Source organism: Hermetia illucens, chromosome 6 (genome assembly GCF_905115235.1).
Source record: "Hermetia illucens chromosome 6, iHerIll2.2.curated.20191125, whole genome shotgun sequence".
NCBI lineage: Eukaryota > Metazoa > Arthropoda > Insecta > Diptera > Stratiomyidae > Hermetia > Hermetia illucens.
Window position 1 is genome coordinate 77,104,351 of NC_051854.1, and position 6,000 is coordinate 77,110,350.

General features: G+C 44.1%; 1 long non-coding RNA gene across 1 annotated transcript in view; it reads left to right on the forward strand.

The window, feature by feature from the left end:
* LOC119659803 overlaps positions 1-5,355 on the forward strand; it is a 212,121-nt gene extending 206,766 nt beyond the window's left edge. The window contains exon 4 of the long non-coding RNA XR_005250375.1: positions 4,540-5,355. This is a non-coding gene — a long non-coding RNA (uncharacterized LOC119659803). The remainder of the gene's footprint in view (positions 1-4,539) is intronic.
* Positions 5,356-6,000: the final 645 nt, after the last annotated feature.

Consider the following 6,000-nt stretch of genomic DNA (forward strand, 5'->3'; position numbering starts at 1 on the left):
ATGGTAAAGTTTTACCCCCTATAACTTTGTTAGTAATAATTGGATTTTCTTCAAACTTGACTAAACTGTGCACTATGTTCTTCATTATACGCATGCTAAATTTTGTACTTCTGGGATGAACATAAGGAGGGGGGGTGCTGGGTAAATTTCTAAAATGTGGAAATATACTATTATTAACTTTATTTGTGCAGATAACGGAACCGAATGTTTTTTGAGGCCTAGATTTAGTAGAGATGCACCACTGTGATTTTTTTAAGATTTTTCGGGTGGATAGGTTCTGAGAAGGAGATCTGTTACACTTTTTGGGGGTCATATTTTGAGCCCTCACTCCCCTACGTTTCACCCAATATCAAATATTGAATCAATTTCGAAAAGTACTAATTGAGACGTGACTGATTTGATTGAGACCTACTGATTTGATACCCCACATGGCTACATTCTGTGAAAAAAAAATTTGCACCCTCCATTCACATGTATGGGGAGCCCCCCCCTTAGACTTGACACAAGATGGCGCCACTTATTGCATGTAAAGGAAACACCAGATTACATACTCTCACCAATTTTTATGATAATCGATCTAGCCGTTTCCGAATAAATCGGGTGTGACAGACAGACAGACAGACAGACTCAGGGAGCAGGTATCCCTTAAGCGCTGCTTTAGATGCCTAGAATTCGGCCACATAGCGGCGAAATGCACCGGTGACTGTAACAGGTCAAAATGTTGCAGAAAATGTGGGAGAGAAGGCCATATATTCAGGGAATGCAAGGCTGAGCCTGAATGCATGCTCTGCAAGGAAAAAAAGGGCGTCGACTGTCGGCACGTTGCAAGCAGCAGCAGATGCCCAGTGTTTAGGCGAGCCTTGAATGCAGTAAAAAAATGAGGTTGATACAAATCAACCTCAACCACTGCGAGGCAGCGCAAGACCTTCTCTCGCAGACCATCTATGAGAAGGGAATCGAAGCTGCCATAATCAGCGAGCCCTATCGCAACAATAAGAGCGGTGCTTGGACTGCAGATGAAACTGGCAAGGCGGCAATATGGGCGTGTGGAAATCAGGCCATTCAGGAAGTGATGGAGTTTCCAGAAGTTGGATTCGTCAGGGCAAAAATAGCTGGTATCTATATATATAGTTGCTATGCTCCACCAAGCGCGACGATAACAGAATTCGAAGGAATGCTAGGTACGCTAGTCTCGGATGCAAAAAGTCGAAGCTCCAAGATCATAGCTGGTGATTTCAACGCGTGGGCCGTTGATTGGGGCAGTCGCACTACGAACGCCAGGGGCCGTATCCTGCTCGAGGCTTTCGCGGAGCTAGATTTGGTGCTTGCCAACACGGGAAACGTTTCCACTTTTCGTGGGACAGGGTCGGGCTCAATAGTCGATCTGACATATGTGAGTACCACATTGGCGAGGAGAATGACATGGTTTGTCAGTGAGCATTATACTCACAGCGACCACCAGGCGATTTTCCTTCAGATCGAATATGGGCCATGCGTCGATACGTGTTCCCGTGAGGCTGGAAACCGGGGCTGGTCCGTGAAAGGGCTTGAGGAGGATGCATTTATAGAGATGCTATTGGGAGGCCAAAGTCCCGGTGGTGCGGCTACGGAAAAGGTAGAGCAAATGATGGGACGCATAACAAGAGCATGCGACGCTGCTATGCCGAGGCGACGAGTTCTTGCAAAAAGGCGCTCAAAATATTGGTGGAATGAAGAGATCACGGTGTTACGGGATGCATGTTTTCGTGCTAGAAGGATCTGCCAACGATCTAGAGCAAGACCAGACTTCGACTAGAAACGGCTAGCATATGTGAACCTTCGAGGTAAACTTAAGCAGGCTATACGGACCAGCAAGCGAGAATGCTTCAAGGAGCTTTGCACAGAGGTAGACCAAAGCCCCTGGGGCACAGCGCACAGGATACTTATGAAGAAAATGAGAGGGCGAACACCACAATTGACCTGCCCGCATCTTCTGCTCGATATCGTGACGGCGCTCTTCCCCCCGGATAAAGGAGAGCGCAAACAACACAAACGAGCACTCGACGTCTACACCATACCTGCGGTAACTGAGGAGGAACTTACGCAAATTTGCCGGAGAATTGGTGATAACAAAGCACCCGGTCTGGATGCTGTTCCCAATAGAGCCCTTAAACTCGCTGTTAAGACCAGATCCGACTGGTTTATCAGCGTGTTTGAAACATGCATGATAGAAGGAGTTTTCCCCGACCGGTGGAAGAAGCAAAAACTAGTTTTGCTCCCGAAGCCGAATAAACACCCAGGACACCCATCATCATACCGACCGATTTGCCTTATCGACACGGCAGGAAAGATGCTCGAAAGGGTCATCTACAACAGACTGCTCCCTATCATCGAATACAAAGATGGACTATCGGAGCGACAATTTGGATTTCGTCAAGCCCACTCAACGATCGATGCCGTAGACGTTGTTTTGAAGCTGGCTCGAGACGCGATGTCGTCTAAGAAATGCTGTGCCGTAGTGACATTGGACATCAAAAATGCGTTCAATTCCGCAAGCTGGGAGTGGATAAAAAGTTCACTGGCTAAAACGGGTGTCCCTAGTTACTTGACTAAGCTCCTCAACAGTTACCTTTCGGAGAGGACACTGTGGTACGACACGGATGAGGGATCCAAGCAGTACATCGTCACAGCAGGAGTACCACAGGGCTCAGTGTTGGGTCCTCTCCTGTGGAACGTCATGTACAATGGGGTCCTTGTCCTTCCCGTGCCAAAGGAGGCCACGATAATCGGTTTCGCAGATAATCTAGCTGTGGTTGTCGTCGCGAAAGAACCTGAAGACGTTGAAATGTACGCTAACGAAACCATTAGCGCCATAAAAGCGTGGCTGGAGATGGTTCAGCTTGACCTTGCGGAACAAAAGACGGAGGCGGTCTTGATTACCAATCGTAGGAAGAGGAATACGATTAATATTCGCGTTGGTGGTCACGTCATCACTTCGAAGCCGGTTATCAAATACCTAGGGGTGATGATTGACGCTAAAATCAATTTCAAGGGACATCTGGACTATACCTGTGAGAAAGCGGCAAATACCAGCGTATCATTAGCGCGGATGATGCCTAGCATTGGAGGTCCAAGGTACAGTTGCAGATTACTTGTAGCCGGAGTGGTTCGCTCCACACTATTATACGCGGCACCAGTTTGGGAGGAAGCATTAGCGTGTGAGAGTAATCGTAGGAGAGTGAATATGACTTACCGCTTAGTAGCGCTAAGGGTGTGCAGCGCCTTCAGAACAATATCAGGCGAGGCAGTGTGTGTTATTGCGGGAATGATCCCGATAGACATTCTGGCAAGTGAGACACGCTGCCTGTACGAGACAAGGAAAATGAATCCTCTTGAAAAGGATGCAGAATGCCGAAAGGCGGCAAGGCGAGAGTCGCTGGAGAAGTGGCAGAAACGGTGGGATGAATCGCAGTGGGGTCGCTGGACCCACACTTTGATTCCCCGTATTGATGAGTGGATCCAGCGACGACACGGTAAGATTAACTACCATCTGACGCAATTCCTGTCAGGACATGGCGGTTACAGGAAGTACCTGCACCAATTCAGGCTGGATGATTCTCCCTTGTGTCCTGAATGTGGTTGCACACCTGAAGACCCGGAGCATGTTATGTTCCACTGTCCACGATTTCTCTCGGAAAGGAGGAGTCTGGAAGACTCCCTGAAAACCACTCTAAGCCCGCAGAACATCGTCGGGGAAATGTTGAAATCGGAGGGAAAATAGTGTGCGGTGAACACCGCCATCAAACGAATACAAGAGGAACTGGCAAGAGCGGAGCGCGCAAGGAGGACGCAAAGAACGGAAGGCGTGGTCGCGTAAAGCGCAGTCCACCCCGCGAAGTAATGCTTTGCGGCGGTCCCGCGGGGAAGGAAAAAGGAGAAAGTGGGGGTGGTTTTAGTGGGTGAGAATCCCACAGCTGCTGCAACCTGGCGCGGCAGTGTCTTTCTAAGATTTCCACCTCCACCCATAAAAAAAAAAAAAAAAAAAAGACTGACAGACACCGCAAATCAATATGTGATTTCTTTTATTAGAAACCACAATTTTGAAAAACTAATTTCCTTCTGACTGTGAAAAGTACCCTTAAAGTTGCTTCTCAACATAGAACATGATACAACAAATCGTTTATACGATTATTAACAAACTCATGGTATTTTTAAGTTGTCTTTTTCGTTTGAAATAATTTCATCGCAAGCAATCTTAGAATGTCAGTATCAGGCAAAATATCTGAAGTGCACCGATCTAAAGCCCACGTATCGGACAAAGATATTCTGAAGAGTAGAAAACAGTAGAATAATTAAAGTTCCAGATAAAGGAAAATATAAAACCTTTCACACCGACTTCTCGACTTATTTCTAATTCAATTCAAATTTAATATACTCGCAACCCGCCTTTAACACCTTAAGCCAAAGATTAACTCCCTTATTCTTCCAAAATCCTTATTTGGTAAGAGGTGTTAATGCTTTATATTTATCTAACTTCCAATTTGTTTCTGTTTATTCCAGAATACAGAAATGGTTTCATTGCAAGGAGACGATGTTATAAAAATCTACCCGGGTATAAAAAATATCACGTAATTACGGTGACGTCGGATGACCTTCTTGTTGACTGAGCCTAACTGTAATGAACATGGCGTCACTGAACCCCCAGCGCACAACAAACCATTGAACATGCATCAAAACAAACAACACATACTTGCAAGAACAAACAAACAAAGACATAATTGTCCAAAAACTATGTAAATAAATAGGAATAATTCTAACAATAGATACCTAATTAATCTCGTAAGAAACAAAACTCACAAAAGTTAACATTTCAATAACCTTATGTAAAATAGCATAAATTCCTAACACGAATGTATAAAATGAGCAAAGTCACAATGAAAACTTATTTCAATGTCCTAAATAAACCTTAACATAAAACAAATATAATAAAATATTTTATGCAAATAATACCCACATATATTTTTAGATTACTACTTAAACTATTCTGGACTATGAAATCTTGACTAAAAACTTTATTAAACTTTAATATAAACCTTGAAGAATTTAACAAAATTGAAAACAAAATATAAAAATAAAAACCTAAACTTGAGAAAATTGACAAAAACAACTCCCCCAAAACAACCATAGCATCACGAAGTCAACTAAACCAACACCAAACACATCCCCAGACTCCCGAAAAGTAACATTTTTTCACCGAATAGTCTAAATTAAGATTAAAAACGCAACTATGACGTCCACAACGGCTTTGGCACTTCTGGGCCTTTTCATGCTTCATTTTGATACTGGCACCACCCAGAAGCCATCTTCTAGCATAGATAATCCTTCGTACTATAATATTGGCGGCGTTCTCAGTTCCAACGAGAGCGAGGCACATTTCGCAACCATTATCTCGGTAAGTACCCTTAAAAGTTTATATTATGTTAAGGGGGTCATCCCATGTGTCGAATTCGCATAATCGATTTTTTTCCTTGGCATCAATTGTATCTAGATACATATAATAATAATAATAATCGTTGGCGCAACAATCCATATTGGATCAGGGCCTTCAAGTGTGTTAGAGCACTTCATTCAAGACCGTAACGGTACACTAGGAGGCAATGTGGTCAGCATTGCGCTCGCCCAAGATTATTACCTTGATTTGTCTCGGGTACTCATATTCGGAGTCATTCGGAAATTATACTGTTAAACACGTAATAAGTCCCATATCAGATTTATGTCGATTGCCGTAATAGAGCACGGATTTATCGGTCGGAATGACGTTCGAATGTCTTTGTAAAACAAACAAACAAAACCTTATTAAAATCGGTTTAATGTCTGTCTGCCTGTCTGTCTGTCCGTCTGTCCGTCTGTCCGTCTGTCCGTCTGTCCGTCTGTCCGTCTGTCCGTCTGTCTGTCTGTCTGCCTGTCACAGGCACTTTTCTCAGAAACGGCTATATCGATTGACACGAAATTTGGTGGGAA